Genomic DNA, 26,024 nt, shown 5'->3' on the forward strand with positions numbered 1-26,024 from the left:
AACAGTCTGTGGTCGTCCGAGTTTGGTGATTTTTCTGTCACAGGACTACGTGTTTAATACAGGGACTTCTACAGCCTTTTCAACAGCGCTGCGGACGCGGGGGGGGGGGGCGGCAGCGCAGTGTTTTCATTACAAAGCTTTCTTCGTTATGAATTAGCATATATGTTTTTATTGAACATTTGAAGAACTAGCAAAAAAAACCCACAAACTCTTGTAGTTCACATAAAGTCAGAGATAAAAACGACAAGGAGCAGGTGCATCTAGTACAGGTAGAGCTGCTGCAAAAACCCACAGAGCTCAGCAGCCAGCAACAAATTCTGGATCCTTTGCTTTTAGTTAGCAATTAGCATTAGCAGCACATCCTGCGTCCGATGTGAAAGGACTTTTATGCTGCGCACTGTGACTCACAGCAGTGGTCCCGGGTCAGCCCTGACGTTGTGGCAATCCTAAAGTAATAATGGTATTTCTAACCACTGACATACCACAACTTTATCCTTTCAACAGCTGCTGAAAGTAAGGGGACCTAACTGCTATCGGATATTTATATAGAGATTACCCTTCAAGGACCTGCAGTTCAAAAAAGTGCCCCTCCGACAGCCAAACCCATCTGTTCTCTGATTGGATTGTTTAAAGGAAGAAAAATAGGGTCAAAATTCGTACTTGTAACTTGCAGGGTTTTTTTTGGGCTAAGTCCACACACAAATCTTTTTTACACACACAAATCTTTTTTACGCATGGACAAAATTTTTTTACAAGTACAAAACCGATTTACAAGTACAAAATATTTATGACCACATTTTGAGCCCATAGGTTATACACATTTTTATTGTTTTTGAATTATACTGTGAGCATTTCCCCAATTAATCACATTTTCTATGTTTTGGGAACATACTGGACACTCGTCTGTAATGTCAAAGTGAACTTTTTTGCTTCAAACGAAGGTTTTTGCACTGGATGACACATCTCCAGGACAGCAGGAGGACAAGAGGATAACGCAGAAGTGGCTCTCTGAAATAAAACTGTTCTCACATGAAGAAGAGCATTAGTCATTCTGGCAAATTCCCAAAAATGACATATTTTAATATTCACTGGAGTAATAATCACTCTGATCTGTGCGGTGTAACCAGAGGGAGCCCAGGTGGATGTATGAGTCAATAAAACGTCACATAGTTGTTAATTTCTCAGCTTCGCGCTGACGCTGGTTATTATCATTGCCATGGCAATGAAGTCTCCCCAATCGATGACAATGTGATGATGAAATACTACATTAAACTGCATTTAAGGTGCTTTAAATTAACAGAGCAGTCCAAGTACCAAATAGCCCCAGGCTGCCTAAATATAACCCAACCTCACCCATAATATATGATGGAAATATGTGAACGAAGGAGCAAAGATCCAAATCTTAGCTAAACCAGAGCTACAAAGTGAAGGCACTGGCATGACTGTGCATTAGTGTGGATTTAAAATAATTTTATATAAACTGGTTATTCATGTTCTTTTCTAATAAGCTAGAAAGGTAGGAAGCCAAGTGTAATGAGTTCTGTGCAATAATCAGCTTAATACTGTATTGCACTTGTGATCTGACCAAATTGCCTATTTAAACTCCGAGTCCAGTATAGTCAGGTCGATTTACTTACAGGGCACATTTATTGAGTTTAGCAGAACAACAAGTGAATGCAGCATCAGAGTGATCCGTCTCAAGACGTCGTGTTAATGGTAATAACGATAAACGGTAAGTTATTTTTATTCTCCACCTAATAATTCTAAAAAAACAAAGAAAACAAAAACTGTAATTCATGTTTCTACACACACGCACACACACACACACACACACACAGCCCTTTGTGCTACCTCATCCTTTGACTTTGAGGCACAAAGGTGTGTCAGCTAACTGTCGGTGCAGCTAAAGGGAGAAAGCATCGCAGTTGGAGCAGCTTATTCAGGTGAAACTTTTAAGAAGCAAGCCCAAGCAGTGCTTTCAAGTAGCAAAGAGCTTGTTCTGTTTCAGTGCATGAGTCATTTGGCTTTAATGCTTTACCTGTGGCTCAGAGGCTGGGCTCTGGCACGGACTCAGGATGCAGTGCAACCTATTGACTGCCCAGGGACAGAGAGAGAGAGAGAGAGAGATAAAAGCAGAGCTATAGTGGACTGAGAGCGCTGGTGAGTGACAGACACACAGAGAAGGAGAAGGGGGAGAGATGCCAAGGCAGAAGAAGAACAGAAGGCTTTCTTCTTCTCTTATTTTTGTTTTTGGGCTCAGTTCAAGATTCTCTGTTGGGAGAGAAGCCTCCTCTGAAGAGGCGGCTGCTCAGAACCTCAATAGCATCCAGCCTGTGTTCTTGTGTATGTGTGTTTTTGGGTAAGTGTTCCAAAATGAGAGCGCTGATGGAGTCAGCTGGACTCTGATTGGAGTCAAAACCATTATCCCAGCAAAGCCATTATCCCATTAGATAGCACGCCTCACGCAAACACATTCACGACCAACAAAAAGGACACAACTCATATCAGCAGCTCATCATCTGCAGCAAGTGGGATGCCCCGCACTGACTGGTGACTTATTGTCGGTGCCGGGCCACCATCTGTGCGTCAGTTCACACGTTCATCCGGAGCATTATCCTCAGCGACTATCCTAAGCACAGCCCGGCCACAGCTTTCATCCATGTCAGCTGCTGAAATGATGATGCATAACAAATGAAGTCTTCAGAGGAATGCATTCCTTTGCAGTAAAGTCCCCGAGGCTGTACCGCATTAAATGTATGCAACCACTTCTCCTCTCCTTCTCTGTCGTTCCAGTAACTGGTCACTATTGGACTGTGGCAATATTTTTCCTTTTTGAAAATCAACCTCCAACCTTGAAATCTGGGCACTGCAAACTTGATTTGTTACTGTAGCATCAGTGTTTTCCAAAACCTGTCTGCAACCTTTGCAGGCGAATAATCATTTCAAGCTCCCTCGCTTCCTGCACAGCGTCTGACTGCCAGGCCTTTGCACAATTAAATTAAAAGCTCCTTGTTACAGCCATTATGGAGTTTCCTAATATGCAGTACAGTAGAAGGAAATGATTGACATTACAATGTGCTGATGGTGATATTCCATACTGCTGCAGCTACATGTCAAGACAGAGAGATGATAGGCTGCAGGAATCCTTCCATGCTGTCATGTTCCCTCTGATTTGTTTACAGCCGGCGACTGTTTTAAGTGTTTGATTGTATCTGACGCGAACCGCCAAGATCACTCAGAAGGCTTCTGTGCAATCTTTACTGCACTTATCATTTTGCATGTGTGACAAAGTGGGTGAGAAGACCATTTGTCTATATTCTTAGTTAACATTCTTGTTTTGATTTAACCATATTTCACATGTAATCTGCAATAGGCAAACATCTACTATCCCAGGTTTGTTTATGTTTTGCACTTTTACAGATTATATAACATCTTGGTTTAAATCAATTCCTACAAGTTTGTTAAGTTAACATGTTCTTTATTTCAACTGTTAATTTGTATTGTTTAAACTTACCTTACCTACCTGTCTTGCAGAAACAAAAGGAGGAAATGTAGTTTTACTTCCTGCTTTATACCTGCTGGGGGAAGGGGAAGAACTCTTATAATTTAATAAAGTTGATTTTAGAGGGTTTGAGAAGAAATAGATTTATTGTTGTAATATGTATTGATTACACCAGAGTTTATGTTGCCAGTAAAGAGGAGTAGTAGACGTTTGAATATAATCACGTTCATCTTACCTACCTACTGAATGGAATAGTCCAGAGGAGAAATTGTTTGGTTAAGTGGACTATTTAAGCAGAAGAACTCAGGTGTTTTAGGAGAAAGGTTCAGGTCAGTGTAGCTGTGTGCAGTTTGACCTTAATTTCCGTTGATTTAAGTTCAGTTATGTTTATTTGAACTGAGTTAATTATAGAGTTGAGTTTCTTATTTGTTTCTTTGTAAATATTGTTTGGGCCACAAAATGGTGAATAAATCACTTGCTACACTAGACAGCATCAGTCTCCTGCACTTCTTTGCCCGCTTAAGTCGAGTCCTACCACAGCATGTAAAATAATACCCACTGGTCCATTTTTCATTCTTTACTGGCTTCTTCTGGAAAACATTTGCTTAATTCATGCAGGCGCTTTGAGACGGTGCATCAAACAGAAGTGAAACGGCCAAACTAGCTAAGATAAAAAGACCTCAGCCCAAACACAGGCCACGCCAATCATCCTCAGGAAACAGCATTATCATTGTGTAAAAAAATAAAAAACATTTTGTGCAATAAAATGGTTTTTGCGGGGCTAACAGCTGCATCTGTCTAATTCTTGCTTCATCCTAATTTCCTCTAAGGGTGCTGAAAGGGACAAGCCACACCGAGCAGTTATCTGACAAGACAATCTACTATTCTCCGTGTTATTGTAAGCCAGGTGACATACTACAAACACGATTTCTCAAGTTTAGTGCTTGCCGAAAACAAATTGGTACTGAATAAAGTAATGGCCCAGCAGCTTAGCAGAGCATGAAGCTGGTTTATACATGGGTGTTGTTATTAACATGCATGAACCTTTCAAAATATGGGAAATGATGGTGTCGGTGCAGGTGGTGGATCCACTTCTGATACTAAAGCAAAAGATCAGTGCAAACTGCTTCACAAAGATGCTGGCAGCTTGTGTTTCATTACTTGGGCTTTGTGCAAAACAGTTTGTGAAGGTGATGAGTGGAAGCGCGTGTTTAAACACATGTGCTAATCATGGAGGCACATTAAAGCGCATTAAGTAAAAGAGAGGTAAGAGCAGATTGTGTAATCTTATCTGTAGTCACTGCGTTCGTTTGAAGAGTTTAAGAGTTTAAGAATGAGTTAATGTTCAATTTACAGAATATGGAGTTAAATTTGTTTTTCTTTGGATACTGTTATAAATTCTGCTGCTGCATTTTATTCTGGTCTAATAAATATGGCAAAAAGACACATTCCTTCATTATGGTTAGTAAGGAAACTTGTGACTTTGAAGTCTTCAAGCTTTGCATATGTGTGCTCATGTACTCTACTGATCCATGAAGAAACTCAATTATTTATGGGTCTGGAACATGAACTGAAATTCACTGACACTTAAACTGGTTCCATGCATTGAGTCACTTGGTTGCTTTTTTTCCTGTTTTAACTGCAAAGGCTGAAAATCAAGCAGGTGAGCTGAGGGTGAATGCATACAGCTGCAGTACAGTGACACTTCAGTGTGACATGGAGTCCTGATACATGCACACACAGCTTGCAGCATTATACACAATAATAATATACAACAGAGTACATGTGTGAGGAAAATCCTGTACAAGTAGTGAGCACTGCCCGGGGGGAGGGCATGGCAGACGAGCCAGAAGAAGCATTTAGTGCTTATAGTTCACACGTTTAGATTATGTCATTACTTAGCATAGTGGCATTATGTGCACAGTTGTACAATGGGTGATAATTCCCCGGGGATCGGTCCACCTGCATCTGCAAAAACACCACACAGCCTGCTGGATGTCACTTTGGATTACAACCATCTGTTTAAATACTGTGAAGTGATAGATAAAGAGCCTCTTTACTGAGCCCACGCTGTCTGTGGCTGAATAACATCGTGTCTCTAAGTAGATTCAGTGTGAGAGTCTGTCTGCAGTGCAGCAGTGAACATCCAAAGCATCTCCTCTAACTGGCTGCTGTGGCTCTGCGCTCCACCAAGCAGCTGATTTACACCAGTAGGTGAGAACCTGGGAACCCAGGTTGTAATTCGTCACCAAGTCACCACCCACAGCGGAACGCCACCCAATACCTGATGAGGAGACGGCGCTGCGCCGCGGACGAGTGTTTCCCAAAAGAGAGCGCGTGCCCTTACGGGCACAACCACAGTGAGCGGAGCAGCGACAAACGATAGCGTTGAAAGGGAAACACACACGCAACAGTACAAGCACGCATGCACACGCATGCATTCAGACTAAAAGCACTTCATTCACAAAAGCCGCCCACACAGAGCCCAGCCCGCTGAAACTTTACATTAGACACATACAACACTGCCCCACACCCACATGTACACGCTCACACACCCACAGCAGTGCCCTCTCCTCACAGCGCTGTCACAGAATCTCATTGTTATCATCCCTGCTGCACCGCACTGTGTATGCACTACCTCTGCCACTGCTTCCCCTCCCCAAAAACCACAGTGAGGGACTCAAACACACATTTATGGAGCTACCGTCAGTCCACATCATTTATGGCTGCATGTGGAACGTGCAAACCATTTTACAGCACCAGGAGGTAAACAGAGCTGCCTCAGTCTTTGAACTAACAGTTTTAAGTTGCTGCAGGATTTTTTTTTTTTGCACAGAAGCTCAGCTGGTCTATTAAAAGCACAAAACTGGAGACAGGTGCACATATGTTACATACAGCCTGTGTTGGACTTGTGTTTGTACATAACTTCCACCAACATATCTCCTCATGACAACATATCAGCCTCCTTCAGGGAGAAATGGGTAAACGGAGCTTCTCTGTAACCTGCCACAACAAACACATGACGAACATGAATGAACATGAAGCCAGAGAAACAACTTACCTGGCACACAGTCTAAAAGCAGGAGGCATCTAGGACCACAAGCTTCTCTGTCATCTGGAGACAGCAGAAGATTAGACAGTCATAGTGCATGAGATTAAAGACTTCCTGAGCTCTCTCATCTATCCTATGACTTTTGCCTCACATTGATCCAAACCTTCTGAGAAAAGGTAAGGGGCTGGCAAAAGGAACGGCTAAAAAGGCAAAGAAGGGTGGCAAAACGGCTGCGAGATGCTCAGATCTCCTCCACTAAGACGAGTTGCGAGCGCAACGTGAGGACCATCCACTGCAGCAGAGCAGAGTAGCGCGCAGAAAAGGAGGAGAGGGAGGGAGAGAGGAGCGAGGCAGGCAAAACAGGCATTTACTGCTGCTGGTTCCAAAAGCACGGCTGGAGCGAAAACCTGGGACTGGAGTGTGGATCCTGCTCTTTTGCTTTCATACAGATGGAGAGTTATGGAGAGCATAGACAGAGCAGAGCATTGTTGTAGGACGTGGTGAAAGGCTTATGTCTGCTGCACGACCTCCATCTAACTTCTCTTTTGCACAACATTTAATATTTTCCCCTTCTTGGCAACAAATATTTCATGTTTGCTATCATTCTCCAGCTTCTTCAGAGTTGCTGTGGACAAACTATTGAATCATCTCTAACAACAGCTGTCATATTCTTTTGTTTCCTTACTTTATTTCTCTTTATTGTGCTGTCTCGGTCATTTTCCAGCTATATAAATCTGTACAGCGGAGATCCAAGGTGATGACGGACACTGCATTCCCACAGGAAGTCAAATGATGCACAAGGAGTATTCATTCTATTACCCGCACATGGATATTCATGTTAAACTCTTTCTGACAATGTGGCACATTTTGCTATAATCTCTCTTATGGAGCAGTTGGGCCACCTGGCTAAAGTGTCTCTTGCTTGCTGTACTGTAACAAGGGAACAGGCTTTTAGTTAGAGTCCTTCGGCCCCAGCAGGGCTCAAGGTCGCTTGGCAGAGCTGCCTGCCGGCAGCCGAAATCCTTCAATGATTAACAGCGGCAGACAGGATGGAAAAGCTGTCAATCCAAATCTATAGTCTTGGCCAAGAGAGCCGGCCAGCTAACCCACGTGCATTCTAACAGCGCTCGACCAGGTAGAGCGGGGAGATATATGAACCCACAGAAAAAAGTCAATCCCCTCTCACCGAAAAGGTGGGTACATACAAAATACTGATATTGTTCTGCAGCTCACCAGGGGACACGACAAGGTCAGAATGGCTGTTTGTCTGGGTTTATAATGAGCTCAGGTCAGAGCAACGTTTGATCACATGTTACCTGGTGGATTCATGTTTTCATAGCTTCATTTGATCTTTATTGTAAATCGGTTGTCAAAACACACAGCTGGGGGACGGCTGTTGTACCGGGGGGCACCCCGGAGACATGACCAGCGTGACCAGAGAATTTGATTGCTTAAACCGTGCTTTATTAAGAGGGCAAAGAAACTAGGAAAACACCAGACTAACCTTTAACGCTAATTCAGGAAGTCAGAAACAAACCTTATCCTTAGCTATGAAAGCATTCAAGAGAACTAGAAGTGAGGCACAACTCAGAATTCCTATATTACATTGAATGCCTCACCAACAAAAGACTTTAATTGAGTGAATTCTTTAGTTTCAACCGTCGCCAGGGTTTCCTTAGTTCCTTCTGATCTGTTGCATTGTGTAAATAAAACGCTGCTGTTGCATTTTCACTCCTCGCCTCCGGGTGGCATCTGCACTTGGGTCCACAGCTTGTCTACAAGCCTGGCGGCCCAGGAGCTTCTTCCTGTGAGGTGACAGTGCTAGCCACCGTGCTAACAAACCAATACTGGACTTATGAACTTTATATTATTAATTTATTAAAGCTGATAACACGTTACAGTGACATCAGCACACATTATATTTTATGAGACTGATGTTTTCATAAAAGCATTGTTACATGTTACAAATATTGGCTTTCCGTGCTGACTTATTTGTGGTAAACAGAGCAGGGCGATATGACCAAAAATGTTTATCGTGATACACATTTGAAAATTTGCGATAATGATATAACTGACGATATAATTGACACTAGACAAGATACTTTACAACTCCACAACTTTATTAGTGCAAAAAATCCCATCAATGTATTAAACAAGCAGCTGTTTTTTATGTGCATTAAAGTTATATAAAAATGTAACAGTGCAAATGCAAATTCGTTGCTGACAGTTTAACCAAAAGGCATTTCCAGTGGAAACTGGCCGACATATCCTCAGCATAACCATGTATAACTTAAAAACAGGTTATACACACACAATACGGTAATATTATGTTGAAGCACAGTACGTATCACTCCCGCCTACGATAGCCGTAATGCTCCGACAATCCATCAAGCGGTGCGGCTTCGTAGCTTAGCAAAGTCGTACTAAAACATTTGATAGATTTTCGAGCGCCGTGTGCATAAATTCATTTCGAGGTCAGTAAACACAACCAGAATTCATACATAAGGCACACAGGATTATAAGGGGCACTGTCGACTTTCAGAAAAATCAAAGGATTGATTTTAAGTGTGCCGTATTTTCCAAACAACACGGTAATAACGACGGCCCGCTAGCATGGGCTACCAAAAATAGTGCTTTGTTGTGTATCTGACGGACGAAAGCTAAACCAGTTCCACACCACTGAAGCTGCAGCATTTTTACAAACCAGTTCTGGTTCATCCGTTTCATTCAACGATCCGCTTCCGCTCTCCTCATTCTGCGTCGCCGCCATGTGCGTATGTGCGTTTTAACCATATTCTATCGCGATATTTCATTTTCCTATCATTGCCCAAAATTACACCGGTATTACCGTGAACGGTATGATATAGTCCAGCCCTAGTGGTAAAAATAACTGTTGTTGTTTCTCACTGCATAAATTAATGCTGTTTGACTCAAAATGATCTTTTTATTTTTTTTTCCTTCCCCAGTTTTAGCAAAAACACAGCACTGACTGCCAAGCTCAAGATTTCTTCAGATATTCTTCCTGCAAGCCTTTCAAAAGTTTTAGTGGACTAAAAATATGTTTATTGATCATTTAATACTAAGCTATAATAATTATATATAATTAGCATTAGCTTTTGCGTGGTTAAAGGTATAGTGTATAATTGTTCACAACTAGATGTCAGTAGATTGCAGTCAACTCAATTCTGCCCCCTGGCTGCTGTTATTTTTGGACGATGTCATTACACACTTTGCATTCCTTTATATGACTTTACTAGCAACAGGTCGAATATTTAAGTCCATCTCTATCAACGACAAAGCAGCAGCCTTATTTATATATAAGAACATTATATATAAAGGTGCTAGCTCTGCAACCTAAAATAACTCTTTGTTAGTCAGTCAAAGGATTTACAATTGCTTTTAAATTTAACACATTTTTACCATTAATTACAAATACTTAAACATCTTTATTGAATTTGGCCAGAAATAAAACACTGGAGTAAATTTTGATAAACAGCCATCAGATAAACTTTGATTTCTCAAAGTGTGAAATCAGGAAGGAAAAGTGTGACCTTGAAGCTCACAGTTCATCTGCTAACCAGCCGAGCATCTCGTGCTCTGACTGTGGCTGTTGCCTCCTCGTCAGAAAATCGCTTATTTAGTTTGATTCAGTCCCTTTGTGCAGGAAAAATTTGGGAGCGAAATAAAGCGATTTGTTATATTTTACAAAGTCTGATGAGAAACTGCAGCTCAGAAAAAATACTTACAATATGTGTAAGCGCTCATTAGCGTCCTCGCCGAAAGATATTCATGTTTTCCAGGAGCAATTTGGTCCAGAAGGTAGAATATATGATAATGTAGCTCCTCAGACAAGTTACAACTCTAAACTGGTGCAACATGGAAAGACTGACAATGAAGACTGATTGTAAATATGTGCTTGTTTGGTTTCTACAAATTTACAAGATTTTAAAAAAATCAATTTTCAATGTGAAGTAGGAAAAGAACGCGATCGATTACGTTCGCCCTGGACTAATAACGCTGGTCTGCACGTGCATCCTGCTCATTGCACTGCAACATTTAGTTTGCAATCTGCGATTTTGTTTTTCAAACTAGGAAAATGATAAACAACAAAAAAACAACAACAAAAAAAAAAAAACGCAGAGCGCAGTGTCACCAAATCCCCAACCCGCCTGCAGCCTCTTCATGGCATGAAGGCCATTCAGAGTCATAATCTTAAATACTCGGTCAAGTCACCAAATATTTCATCATTATTTCTACTACCTGCTTTTTTTAAAAAAAAAAAAAAGAATTCTCAATAAAGCATTTATAAATTATACATTGTATCTATTATTGCAAGTTTCAGTATTTAGAAGGATTTTTAAAAAATCAGTTCGTTTAATCACAGTGAGCTGTGGGCGCTTTTGTTTACAGCTTATTTTTGAATATGTTTTTAAAAAGAGTCTTTCTCTCTTCCAGAGAAAGACTAATGGAGCTCTCGTTCTCCTAAAAGCATATATATCTGAAGAGCAATTTTCTTATGAATAAATGTAGCGCTATTTTAAAATCACCACTGTTCATTAAGCAAGTCATTAGTTCACTCAGCTACTTTCACAAAGCATTTGCAGAAGAAAAAATTATGCAGAACACTTGACAGACTTGCACAATCTGCTACATCAGGTAGAAAAAGACCGCTTCAGATTCTCTGTGTAATCTTATGTAAGCCCAGTTTATTTCCTCCCATCTCTTCATCTTCTTCCTTTTTCGGAAGTATTGTCATTCTCCGAGCTCGACACGTCGTGAACGTACAATACCTCTACTCTCCTGTGTCGGGACTTCCTCTTTGTGTATAACAAATCTCATCTCACAAAAATATTCATTTCACGGGTCGCTGTCCCACACAAGCCAATACCCACAGAGGGAAAGGCATTAAGCATTACTCCTTTCTCTATTCAAATTCAAGACTGCAAAGTGCGCCTGTGCAAGAGATATCAGCCTCCCGCCGAACGTGGTTTGTCCTCGTAATGAGGTTTGCGGCCACATCTAACCATTCATTCAAGCCATTCACCAGCAGGCTTATCATTGCTCTCCAATGACTTTGGCTAAATGACGTGCAAAGGAGACACGTCTCACCTGTCTTGTTGCATTGGACTGATGTGCTCTGGGCAGTTTGTCATTGTTTGATGAAGCCCCATGAAGGCCACTCAGTGTTGAGGGAATTATGCATGGAAGGAAGGAGAAAAATGAAAATCTATTGCCTAATTTGAACCATGTCCTCAAAATCAAATGATCTATATATATCTTACTGTTTCACATATTTTGAAACATGCTTGGTAAAGTGATAAAAGTAATAAAGTGACAGAGACACCAAAACAAACCACAACAATAACCACAAAACACACATAAGAAATCTTATAAAATCTACAAAAATGACTTCAGTAAAAAAGAAAAGTAATGAAATTATATTAAAACAAAGCAAACAAATCCATAAACAACAGCAGCTGAAATGACCTTCGGATTAAGGCGAGGGAAGTTTTAGATTCTTCGGCATCTTATTCCAATTAAAACTGGACTTACCAAGCTCATTACAAACAGCAGCACCTGCATCGTATCACCTGAAAGTGTTCGATAAGGCCCCACATTTAAGAACAGGAACAAAGTGGGTGAAAAACACAGGAAGGGTATTATTTAATGGGGAAATATCATCCACTTGGCATTTCTCTGACATTTTACTCTCAGATTTAGTATTTAGTATTTAGTATTTATTTATTTATTGTCATTGTCAAGAACAATGAAATTGCGTTTGGGGCTTCCATACAACCCAAAAAAAAAAAAGAAGAAAATAATAAATACCCCTTAAAACCCAAGTGTACATATTTAACCCAGTGTGACTCCAATGCAATAAGACAATCCTTAGCAATAATGTTCGTAGAAATTCAGACAAAGACCTGAGAAACATGACAAAATACAACAATGCAACCCATTCAATATTATTGTACTGTGAGATATGATATAAGATATGATAGTTATCTATTTAAGAAAGAGGGGGGGGGGGGCAGGAGGGGGAAGAGAATAAAGATATGATGCACCAATGCAGACCAGTTCATTGCTATTAAGAAGTTGGATATGGTTATTGTCCGTGAGAGGGGGGCAGAGAGTTCAGGAGCCTCACAGCCTGTGGATACAGGCTGTTGGCCAGTCTGGATGTTCTGGCCAACAGCCACACAGCTATAAAGTTTATAACTGTGTAAAAAAAGCTAACAGAATTTATTTTCCCTGCACTAAACATACAACTTCCTGCTGAACACATGCTGCCCCACCACTGTTTATAAAACTGAAATTATAAACGTTACAGGGCCTGTGTAACATGGATGTAAGAAGACTATGCACTAAGTGCTGCACACAGCGGTGCACTAAGGGTGGCGCTCATAGCAGCATGCTCACAGCATCAAGCTAACATGTGGCAGGTATAATGGTTACCATGTAGCATATCACTCCACTGAGGCTAAAAGGTCGTTAGTTTTTCTTTAATTTTCTACCAAAAGTGTAACGACAAATTCAGTGTTAAGGCCTCGGTCACAGAGACCTATTGGTCTGTTGTTTGGGGAGTGGTTGCTGACTGTTGCTGGGTAAAGTTGGCCACAAAGCTGGTGATGGACCGTAAACCTCCTTGTGATTGCTTTGGTGCCTAGCATATTGCGGTGATCGTCCACAGCTTGCATGAAAGATGCAAACTTGTCTCCAAAGACTTGCTAACTAACCACCGAGCAGTAGGGAAATGTTCAAAAGTACGATGCAAACCAGAAACAAAAAATGCTCGCTTTCAAAGTAAAAGCTGTGATTGTTGAAACACATTTAAAAAGGTGCGACTGCTGCTCTGTTTCCACTTTGTGTAACACTTGCCAGTCTGCTAGCAACCAAAGCAAATGCTAGGACGTTTTCAGTGCAACGCTATATTTCTCTGTGCAACCTGTTTCAGCCAGGAAGTTCCAGCAAACCCTCAACAACCAGTAAAGGAATAGACAACTTGTGTCTAGGCTCGTGTGACTGGGGCCTAATATAGTAGTGAAGAGACTCGTGTGAGCCTGCAGGAAGCATGAAAGCAAAGGGTGAGTCAATGAAATGCAGCATAGTGGCAATGCTACAGGCTAACTACTATAGCTGTGGGCCTTTTGTCAGAATCTACAGGAGCTCTTCCAGAGCCACGGCCAACGCCCTGCAACTTTTTTCCTTCTGTAAGGTGGTCTTAGTAAATTAGCTTTGAATAAAATCACTCCAGTAAGTCAGCTTCACCTGGACTCACCGTTCTCAGGGCCCCACTATGAGCTGTTCACCTGTTAGGCATCACAAAATAACAATTTGTGAGTAACACAATTTAGTAGCCACTGTTTTCCAGTAAATATCCAACATCTGAACTTAACCAAGCCCACACACATGCATTACTGTGGCAAATTGTATACAGTAGACCATGCGTTACCTGCACAGCATCAAAACTTCTAAACTACCATGACATTAAATGTATCCAAGAGGAAATATCTATCAGACAAATCAAATCCAGAGATAATTTAATACTGTGTCTGTATTCCTGGCATATCTGGCTCTGCTTGCAGCTGGAATGATGGCTCTCCTAGGCGATCTGCTTTCTCAGATCTCATTTGCTGCTAGTTTTGTTTGTGGTGTGGTGTGTGTGTGTGTGTGTTATGTAACCACTGTACCCTCTGCTAAACACTGCTATAGTTGTTCAAGGTGATATCGTCCACAGTATTGAAAAGCATTTCTCACACAAACCTCACAACCCGGCAGTATGTCTGCATAACAGCGCAGATTCACACCTCAGAATAAAGCAACTATGTAACAACTGAATCATTTACAGTAGATTTTAAAGATATAGGGGGTGGTGGTGTCTAGAAAGGCTCCATTAATATCAGTCCACACCCACTTCAAATTATATGAGGCGTTAACCAAAAGGAGGAATGTTACCTGCGTGCATTTTTCATGTTGCTCCCTAATTCTTATCGCCTGCCACCTGAGCATTGACTGGGTCAGCACAAAGCTTGATGAACGACGCCTGGTTAGCTCTAAGAAAAACAATGTGCTCAAAATGCCAAGTTGTTCTGTTTGCAGCTGACGAATGCATAAGAAATGACTCCAAGCAGGTGATTACTTGACTGAATTAAGTGGTGTGATGGATTTTCCCAAAGGTAATAACAAACCCAACAAAGACGAATGTGTGAGCAAAAGTCCTCCTACTGCAAGTGGATAATGAAGAGGTAAAACACACATGCAACACTCAATTTCTTAAACTGCAGTGCTACTTTACTTCCAGAAGCAGACAATAAATTGTTGCAGCTACAGTTTTATTTGGGGAATTCACCTGAAACCCTCAGAATGAGCTGAGACGTGACACGTGTTAACGTTTTAATGTCTATAATCCAGAATACAAACAAATTAATCAAAGGAAACTTCTAAAAAGTCCTTTTTGGGTCCATTATAAATGATCATATGACCGCGTGGGATAGGTCATCGTCTAGCTTCTTTCCATTTGAAAATAATATTCAAATGCAGTCATTTTTAAGCATTTATGAATTTGGAGTCATCAGAAATATTAGAAAAAATGAATTATTAAGATGCATGTCTTCTTTCTAATCACCTAGAGCTATTGTAAAAGATGTTAGCCAAACACTGACCAGTGTTAATTTGTCACTGTAATTTCCTCTCCAGATATCTTGCTGGTTCAGAGCTTAGTTTGATCAGCCCCTTGGGAGTTCCTTGGACTGCTTTCATGGATTCAAAATGTTCCTTCTACTTTGTCCTGCTGACATCATCATAATCGTTGCTACGTTCCTACATTTCCTTCACATACTGTCAACTTTTGCCGAGGATAATTTGTGCACACATCTTTGTGATACCACCAACTTAAAAGTATCCAATCACCATCGTGCACGGCCATCCACGTGATGCAAAATGACATGAATCAGATGATGAGGCCACCTTCTTCCTCTGATGGAATCTGTTATGATCTTTAGGGTAGCACGGTCGCACAGTGGTTAGCACCTCACAGCTAGAAGGTCCTGAGTTCAATTCCACCATCAGGTCGTTTCCAGGTACTCCGGCTTCCTCCCACAGTTCAAAGACATGCAGTTAGTGGGGTTAGGTTAACTGGAAACTCTAAATTGCCCAAAGGTGTGACTGTGAGTGTGAATCGTTGTCTGTGTGTTAAGCCCTGCGACAGACTGGCGATCTGTCCAGGGTGTACCCTGCCTCTCGCCCTATGACAGCTGGGATAAGCGGAAGAGGATGGATGGATGTTATGATGTTTATCTACATTTTAAAGTTAACCAACCTCCAGTGGTTGTGTGCAGAAGTGTTTGAAGCTAATGCTAAGACTCAATTTATGAGTTCAGAATTCAAGTATTAGCTTTGCTGTGGATTTAAAAGCAAATGGATTTGTCACCACTGAATAATACACCTTTCTCTTGTAAGCTTTCAAAAACATCTCCACATACCACCTCTGAAAGAATTGTTATAAACAACACTGGAGCACAATGTCCATCTCACACCGACCCGCTATCCCAAGGCCTGCTTTCATGCAATCTTTGTAAATGATGTTTGCCTATTTAGAGTCCTGACTCAGCAGGGCACTTTGTGGCTGTGGCCCAATAGAAAGGAGACCTTCAGCAGTTTGTCTCTGATTCATCTAAATCATTAGTTCTTTAAAACACTGTGCTGGAGGGCGGATGTTTATGACCTGCGGACATCAAAGGTGTAAATCAGGGTTGGTGCTGGCTTCTCCTCAGAGGCATCATCAAAAATGTGATGAACAGTCAGCACAGTCAGGAAAACGTTTCATCTGATAACATTTTACCACATCATGAAAGCATGTGTGTGTAAAAGATGACATGAAATGAATCACTGCATACCTGCAAGTCCTTGTATTTCAATTACGAACAGCTGTATTACCTGTTTTTGCCAATTCTAGCTTTCAGTGGGCAAAAGCTTCCTGTAAACCTCGTGTTACGTTTTCTTCGACTGTTAATAACAAGTGTGAAGCAGGACTTTGTCAAACATGCTTCTATAATAGCTTGATGTGAATTGGAAGTGTATAAACTGTAGGGGTTTAGACCATGACCCCACATCTGTAGTTCATGCCTGGCTTGGGGCATAAGCTCTTCTGCAAACAGCACAGCAGCTGACATGTGCAACAGTCGAATGATATTTTTTGTCTCTCGATTGTTGACCCTCTAATAAAAGCTTGAAAACTATGCAAGCAAAGCAAAACAAGGTCAAAATTACTAGGCTCATTCTTATTATTCCGAATAAGAATGATAATTCTTATTATACCGCCAACGTTGCAGAATGTGTTTTAAAACAAAATTAACTCAAATCTGGTAAATTTACAAAATAAGCACATAGAAAATTGTATGCACAAGGTCACAATAGTAAATAACAACGTTTACGCAAATGTGTGTACCTGTTGTAATGCGCCGTGACATGACAGCATGGTGAACCAGGCCCAGCTGCACACATGCAGGCCTACCTGCTGCTTTTATGGCTCTTCCTAATGCTCAGACGACCACATCTGTGAGTCCAGAAGCTCAAAATGTGCATTCTCAGTGGCACAGTGTTAGCAATTCCTCCTCAATAATGTGACACAAGCCTTGGGAAAGGACACCCTGAGTCATGACAAACATTCTCTCAGGATGTTGTTTTTTTCCAGAAAATGGTGACAGAGAGAAAAAGATGTACACAGCATCAGGAAATGAGATGCATTAGAGATTGAGCAGCGGTGATTACTACACTGCCGGGGGTGGGGTGGGGGGGGGGGGGGGGGGGGGGGTGTACCCATCCACTAACCAGTGCTGGACTGAATAGAAAGAAGAAGAAGAAGAGTTGCGATGAAATGCTCACAGGCTGCGAGTCTGCACAACACTACGGCATATAGATTGTAAGGAGCGTGAATAACCTCACTCAGAGAGAAGACGACTAGTGAACTCAATAAAAACCAAATCAGGGAACTATGCACATGGGGACCGGCTATTACAGGTTTGAATCATTCCCACACTGGTCTCGACTCTATTATAACAGATAAAATGAACTCTGTGATTTGCAAACGTGATTGGCACTAATGTTAATCAAATAAGTCACAAAATTGAGAAATACTCCCCCAAAGTGTGATTGTCCAGTTTTAGGTTAGGAACCCTAATTAAGTGTGGCAGGCAAATGTCTTCTTTCTTTGTAAATGGTTCCCCCGATCAAAGAAAGAGAAAATGTTCAAATGACGTTTAAGTTATTTCCTTATTAAATTCAAGAGCAAATGTAAGGACTGGGTCTTTGCTGGGCTAACTGCAGACACCAGTTAGTTTACTCGCTGTTACCAAAGGCCAGTGGGATTTCATATATGCTGAAAAGGCTCAGTTCACATGAGTCATCCAATTCTTTAACAAATGTAGTTTGCAAAAGTTGACACAGATGCAAATATAGAAGACTGAGATTTTCACCAATGCAACGTAAATGAGACTTCTCAAAAGATTCTTATGAGAAGTGACGTAGGCTCCACATCACGGAGCAAAATCATTGGACCAATGAAAGAGCTCTCATAAACCGCTAAAAAACAGTAAACAAGCAGGACTTAGCACACAGTCAACCTTACACTGGACATTTGAGCTACCGTCGTCATCATCTTCTCATACTATAAAGTTTGTATCTGTACATTTTACAGCAGACTGCGTCCACTGCGCACACGTTTGTTGACGTATGTCTTTTGGTTTGGGGACGCTCTACACTTGTGCAGCTGACTGCTCCCTGATTATCGATAAAGTTATTGAAATAGAACAGTGACTCCCAAACTGTGGGCGGGGCCCCCTGGTCAGCTGTGAAGGTACATTTACAGTTATTTATGTGAATTTATTTACATTAAAAGTGAATTAAAACTGGTAACTGTGATATTATTCTGTGATGGCCAAACCCGTGGCCACACTAAAGTCGGTAACTTTTGTATTTTCATTCTTCATTTGAACATAGTAATATATTTTAGTTACCAATAACTTTATTGATTGGTTTGGATACATTTGTCCTATTTGTAAGCGCGTACATTTAGTTTACTTATGTATTCATACCACTTCATTTCTTTGTCTTTTTATTTCTTACCTGCCATCATCCCTGGGAGTTGCTGGACAAAAGATGGTAGCCAGGGTTTGAAACCATTAAATGCAAAGGTAGATAATTGGACCACACCACCACTTCCTGCTGAAGGGGAGAATGTGTGTTTTCTTTCATTTAAAAATAAAGTATTTGTATTTAATTAAATATTTGAGTTTAGGGTTTAATGGTTTTTGGTTTTCTTCTTTAGTGTTTAGTTTATTAACAAACTAGATTGTACTGCATCGTTTGTGATTTATGATTGTGTTTTGTTTGTTACCCCTCATGTGTCACAGTGGTCTGATCAGCCATTATATATACCCTTGTATGTCACTTCATGTTTAGGTCAGTTATGTTTGTTTGTAGCAGTCATTTGGGGCGTTAGGTTTGCAGTCGTTGCCTGAGTTCAGTTTTGTTTCTTTGACCTCTTTTATGAGCTCAACATTTATTACGCTTGTAAATATAATTTTTGGGGGTTAAATAAATGGAAACTACTGTATATTTTTCTAATAATTCCTGGGACGACTCCTGTTTTTTCAACTCGGTCCATCACATACTCATTACTCTCGCCTGATGTTACTGCTCTGTACTGTAGTCCCAATAGTAAGGCTACAGTTTGAATAATATCTCCGTCCACATGTAAACGCCAAAAACGCAGGCAAACGTTGTCCAGACCATGCAAAACCCTACCTGTGAAATGTCGGCCAATCAGAAGCCTAGAAGCCTTCATCATTTCAAATGTTAATAAACAAAACAGTATTTTGGCCGGTGTAGACTCACAACTTAGGAATGAACAAAATGCAAACAGCATGCATAAATTTAATTTAAATGTTTTTATTTATTTATTCAAAACCAACGTCAGCATCGGGATTGTAGAAGTTCACTCTGACGCCTCTGTCTTTGTAAACGGAGGGACAGTAACTGCGTGTGTTTATGTAACTGTGTAAAAACTGCAGATATTCAGATTAACAGCCACAGCATTTTGTGTATATCTGCCATTGTAGAAATGTATCTCATGTAAACAATAACGTGGCGCACACCTTTGATGTTGCGTTACTAAATCTCCATTTTCTTCGCCCTCACGTACGCGCAAAAACTGAGTTTTTAAAAATCTCTGTTTTCAGTGATCAAAAACGCCGTTTATGTGTGGACGAAAGGTGCAAAAATACCTGTGTAGGTGTGGTTGTAGCCTAAGTCAGCCACACATTGGCCTTAACGCTTTGCATATGACTGAGGAGCATTATCAATCTATCCTGTACTGCTTAAGATTTTTAAATAAAACTTTGAAGGGAACGCATCACCTCCTCTTGTTTCTGGATTAGAGGGAAGATTTAAGATTGGGCACTCCTGACGTTGGGAATGGCTGGTCTAGAAAATCTGGCCTATGTAAGTTACACCAAATTCTGATCCTAATATCTGGATGATTCCGGTCAATTCCAGTCTTCTATTGTTCAATTCTGGGAAGCCTGTGAGCATTGTAGCCTCATGTTCTCACTAACAGGAGTGGCGCCTGGTGTGGTAACCCATCTGCCTCAAGGTTTCTTCCACAGCATGTCTTTACCCTGTCTTCCTTCTCTCACCCCAACCAATCACAGCAGATGGCCCCGCCCCTCCCTGAGCCTGGTTCTGCTGGAGGTTTCTTCCTGTTAAAAGGGAGTTTTTCCTTCCCACTGTCGCCAAAGTGCTTGCTCATAGGGGTCATATGATTGTTGGGTTTTTCTCTGTATGTATTATTGTAGGGTCTACCTTACAATATAAAGCACCTTGAGGCGACTGTGATTTGATGCTGTATAAATAAAATGTAATTAAATTGTTCAAAGATTGGCTCTTGAGTTTCTCCCATGCGACTGGATGATTCTGGATGTTTTGGAGATCTGTGTGTATACTGGGATTTGTTCTCACCTCCCTCAAAGCACAAATTAACTTCTTGTAATTAGCATGTGACTCATAGTCATTTCACAGGCCCTCTTGCAGAGAAATCTGTCTCCACATGTATAACCCTGCATCTGGTACAGCAGAAAAAAAGACAGATTAGGGGTCATCTGCTGATGTTTGCAGAGGAAAATTAAAACAAAGTGCGCACCCGCTAAATTAACTTGACCCACTGCGGCAGAACTGCGCACATATGTGGTCGTTTTTCCCCGACGTGGAAGACAAAAACACACCAGCTGGCTCGACGGCTACAGAGTGCACACACGTGTTCTCCCATGAGCTGGATACGATGTGTATCTGTGTGTTTGCTGTTTATGGAATTAAGCTTTCTTTCAGCTTGTGACAAGGGAAATTAATTCTACTAAGTGGGAAAACGACATTATAACACCGGCCCCCCGTGCTAGTCATGAAACCTATTCATCTCACCAGGTGTGAAATATCACCGAGCAGAAAGCGGCAGGTTTAAAGAAACAAAGATCTCTATTATCAGCTGAAGACATTGCTGCCAGCAATATTTCAGGCAGTGACGGAAACAACTGGAATATCCTTCGTATTCTCTCAGCTAAGCACATAATCCTGTGCTGTAATGTGTAAAAACTGCCCTCCTCCTATCAACATGGTAAATCTTGTGTATATTTGCCTGCTTATTGGATATTACCAGCAACACAGCCCACAAACTGACTAACGTGGAACAGCAGGTTATCTGATCTCTGACTGCAAGAGCTCAGACTGTACAAATCGAAATGGGGATGCTGTTCACTTTACTGTAGTGTGCACAGCTGATAACTGAAGTAGTACTTAGCAGCTTAAAGGCATATTTTGTTTTAACATGTTTTATTGTATTTTACTTCTTTTATCTTATTTTTTATTTGTATTTATTTTTTTGTTCTTACTTTGCCTATGCTATTTGCATATGTACAGCACTTTGTGAACCCTGGTTTTATGTTAAGTACGTTACAAATAGAGTTGGTATGGTATATGCAGACTGATCATTCAAAAAAAATAAGCATATTATTCAAAATATCTGATTTTCATTGTTAAAATTAGGGAATAAAAACTTTTTATAAAATCTCTTCATTCATTCATTGAGGTTTTTTAGATATTTGTTTATTCACAGCATTCAGGTACTCAGGCATTCTGTTGGAGATGTTGGATGACCCGGTCTTGGCCAGGTTTGGCCTCACATTTGACTCCAGAACACTTTGGTATACAGAGAAGTTCATACAGGGAGTGCAGAATTATTAGGCAAGTTGTATTTTTGAGGAATAATTTTATTATTGAACAATAACCATGTTCTCAATGAACCCAAAACACTCATTAATATCAAAGCTGAATGTTTTTGGAAGTAGTTTTTAGTTTGTTTTTAGTTTTAGCTATTTTAGGGGGATATCTGTGTGTGCAGGTGACTATTACTGTGCATAATTATTAGGCAACTTAACAAAAAACAAATATATACCCATTTCAATTATTTATTTTTACCAGTGAAACCAATATAACATCTCCACATTCACAAATATACATTTCTGACATTCAAAAACAAAACAAAAACAAATCAGCGACCAATATAGCCACCTTTCTTTGCAAGGACACTCAAAAGCCTGCCATCCATGGATTCTGTCGGTGTTTTGATCTGTTCACCATCAACATTGCGTGCAGCAGCAACCACAGCCTCCCAGACACTGTTCAGAGAGGTGTACTGTTTTCCCTCCTTGTAAATCTCACATTTGATGATGGACCACAGGTTCTCAATGGGGTTCAGATCAGGTGAACAAGGAGGCCATGTCATTAGTTTTTCTTCTTTTATACCCTTTCTTGCCAGCCACGCTGTGGAGTACTTGGACGCGTGTGATGGAGCATTGTCCTGCATGAAAATCATGTTTTTCTTGAAGGATGCAGACTTCTTCCTGTACCACTGCTTGAAGAAGGTGTCTTCCAGAAACTGGCAGTAGGACTGGGAGTTGAGCTTGACTCCATCCTCAACCCGAAAAGGCCCCACAAGCTCATCTTTGATGATACCAGCCCAAACCAGTACTCCACCTCCACCTTGCTGGCGTCTGAGTCAGACTGGAGCTCTCTGCCCTTTACCAATCCAGCCACGGGCCCATCCATCTGGCCCATCAAGACTCACTCTCATTTCATCAGTCCATAAAACCTTAGAAAAACCAGTCTTGAGATATTTCTTGGCCCAGTCTTGACGTTTCAGCTTGTGTGTTTTGTTCAGTGGTGGTCGTCTTTCAGCCTTTCTTACCTTGGCCATGCCTCTGAGTATTGCACACCTTGTGCTTTTGGGCACTCCAGTGATGTTGCAGCTCTGAAATATGGCCAAACTGGTGGCAAGTGGCATCTTGGCAGCTGCACGCTTGACTTTTCTCAGTTCATGGGCAGTTATTTTGCGCCTTGGTTTTTCCACACGCTTCTTGTTGACTATTTTGAATGAAACGCTTGATTGTTCGATGATCACGCTTCAGAAGCTTTGCAATTTTGAGACTGCTGCATCCCTCTGCAAGATATCTCACTATTTTTGACTTTTCTGAGCCTGTCAAGTCCTTCTTTTGACCCATTTTGCCAAAGGAAAGGATGTTGCCTAATAATTATGCACACCTGATATAGGGTGTTGATGTCATTAGACCACACCCCTTCTCATCACGGAGATGCACATCACCTAATATGCTTAATTGGTAGTAGGCTTTCGAGCCTATACAGCTTGGAGTAAGACAACATGCATGAAGAGGATGATGTGGACAAAATACTCATTTGCCTAATAATTCTGCACTCCCTGTAGTGGACTCAGTGACTCTGAGGTTTCCACATCATCATCCCTCCACCGCCGTGCTGATGCTTGTCTGAGGTCTTTGGTTGATGATGTGCATTAAACATTACTCTCCGTAGTCTTGTGGTTTGTTCAGATGCAGCTTTGCAAACCTAAGCTGTGCAGCCATGTTCTTTTTAGGGAAAAAAAAAAAAGAAAAAAAAAAGAAAAAAAAGGTACACAGACCTTTTGGAAGGATGACCAGTGACCGGAAAACAGGGTCATGGGGAGCTTAGGCTCAGTGACACTCTGCAGAACTAATGTTCAGCACTGCAAACTTCAGTGTTTGCAATGACGGAGAGATTTCAGAACATAAAGTGCAACTTGTTCTGAATCGGGCTGCATAGCTGCAAACCGGTCAGAGTGCCCATGCTGACTGCATAGATCGCCTGCTCTGATGAATCGCATTTCATTCGCATCATTTACCAGGGGAAGAGATGGCAGCAGGATGCACAATGAGATGAAGGCAACAGAGGAAGTCTGATGCTTCTGACTGTATTGTGCTGCAAGTCGTGGCATTCATGGATGTTATTCAGACAAATATCACCGAGCAAAACATTTCTGAAGAGTTTAAATGATCAGGCTGATTGGTGTGTTTCACAGCAATATCACATATGAGCCAAGCAGGCTCATATACTAATTAAAGCCATGACAGTGATGAAGCAGTAGACCTCGTGTGTTCATTATAATTGCCAGGACATTTCCACAGTGCCATCAGACAGGAAAATCATACAAGCTTCACTCACTGGGGTTGTTTCTTTGGTTGTGAGAATGACATATAAAAGGTGATTTTGCAGAAAAGCAAGCATGACAGGACATAAATACTTTGAAAGTGATACGACGGTAAATGTGTTGGTGTGTTGATGTGCAGCGTATGAACAAGGATGTCCCCGCTGCACCCACACGCTTACAAATGGACTCGCTGGTTGGAATTGACATTTAATTTCCAGCAGCAAACATCCCAGACCCTCCAAGACGGAGTCTGTTTGCGACGGATTTCCAAGCTTGCATTTTTTAATATGAGACATTTAGGCAGGTTTTATGAAAGAAAATTCACCTCTCAAAGCTCCAGATTCTCATTAGAAGTGAGACAGAAGATGACGCTCAGCGCTCTATTGAAAAAGGAAAAATTAAAATGAAAAAAATAATTGGGTGGGTGATAAGCTGGGGTTATGTAACGTGCATGTGTCAATCACTGATTGGAAGTCATACAATGCAATGCCCAAAGTTAACAAACACCAGTGCATTAAAATTAACCAACTTGTACTAATCTAAATGGCACTGTATGCCAATAAATGTTTTTAAAAGTGCTAAAATCCAGATTTTTGCAGACACATCTAAAAATGCATGGTCTGTCTCTCAACTGCAGGCAACCATTACTTTTATTTGTTTCTATAGCCTGGGCTCTCTGGAGAAAAGAAGATCAGAAACAGAGTATGACTATACCACTGTTCATTCATTATTTAACAGCAAACTGACACAAAGTCTGTGATGGCTCCAATCTGAAATAAACTAAAGATAGTGTGCGTTACACCCTTTATATCCATCCCTACGTCACATAAACAGAGAATAAATCTATCTGGAAGTGAAACTGTCGTTACAAATGGTGCAGATATACTGCGGAGGGCGAGAAGAATCAAATAAAAATAAGACAATACAACATTACTGATGCTAAAACAGAAGCAGTGCTTTGTGACTGGGCTGTGGTTCAGAAGGCGGGCAGCATGAAATTGCCCTCCATGCAACTACCAAATATCTGTGCATTACCAGTGTGAGACTCAGCTGTGAGAAAGGTCAGTCTTCTCAATGGGGAAAGCCCTGTGAATTCACTCCAGGCTTTATCAATAATGCAGCGGGTGAATAAGAAAGAGAAAGAATCTACGGCGTCTGTGTCCTCAATGTCACGTTCAACGTCCAAGCAAACCTTTTATTATAGTGTAAATATATACATTCCTATAGATTCGCTCTTCCAGGTTTGCTCAGATCCACGTCAGGGCCCGATTTGTTTCAGCTGAGCAGATTTCACTTGACACTTTTTGCTGATAACAGATTTACAGACAGGAAGATGTTGAGCCACCATATGCTGCCAGAACAGCTTCAATTTAACGGAGGGATGGCACACCATTGTTCCAAAGAATATTTCCTCGCTGTGGGGAGATCTGTTTAACATGCTTGTCCAAGCCCTCCCTCAGGTGTTCAGCTGCTTTAAACCTGATGACTCTGGATGGCCTTGGAGTAAGCTGTAGTAGTTCCCTGGTGATTGCATAGATTTTTTTTGTGTGTGTTAAGATTAGATTAATTGCAAGTACCTGAGACAACCGACTGATCACCCAGAGGTTGAGCATGCAATGCAATGCCACTCACTGCAGGAAGGTTTAACTTACTGTCACTTGTCTATATCTACATATATTGACTCAAAAGTACCAAGAAATAGACACAAGTTTCTTTTATTGTTTTTTTCTACTGTTAGTTTTGAATGGTACTACTTAGTTTGGTGACTTGTTTGTCTGAATATATAAGTTAGCAACCTTAAAACGTGCAGTGGTCATAATAAACTGACATAAGGGGCTGAAATGCTACAAATACTTCACAGCTGAGTGGAGATTCTGGACTCT

The 26,024-nt window shown here is 41.0% G+C and overlaps 1 protein-coding gene across 1 annotated transcript in view; it reads right to left on the reverse strand.

The window, feature by feature from the left end:
* LOC147306608 (uncharacterized) overlaps nucleotides 1–6,832 on the reverse strand; it is a 125,611-nt gene extending 118,779 nt beyond the window's left edge. The window contains exon 1 of the mRNA XM_086274096.1: nucleotides 6,564–6,832. The gene's annotated coding sequence lies outside the window, so the exon portion shown is untranslated. The remainder of the gene's footprint in view (nucleotides 1–6,563) is intronic.
* Between the last annotated feature and the right edge of the window lie 19,192 nt (nucleotides 6,833–26,024).

Source organism: Aulonocara sp. 'chitande type north' Nkhata Bay, linkage group LG19 (genome assembly GCF_057382095.1).
Source record: "Aulonocara sp. 'chitande type north' Nkhata Bay isolate Kocher_YH1m ecotype deep benthic linkage group LG19, A_spYH_male_GT1.1, whole genome shotgun sequence".
NCBI lineage: Eukaryota > Metazoa > Chordata > Actinopteri > Cichliformes > Cichlidae > Aulonocara > Aulonocara sp. 'chitande type north' Nkhata Bay.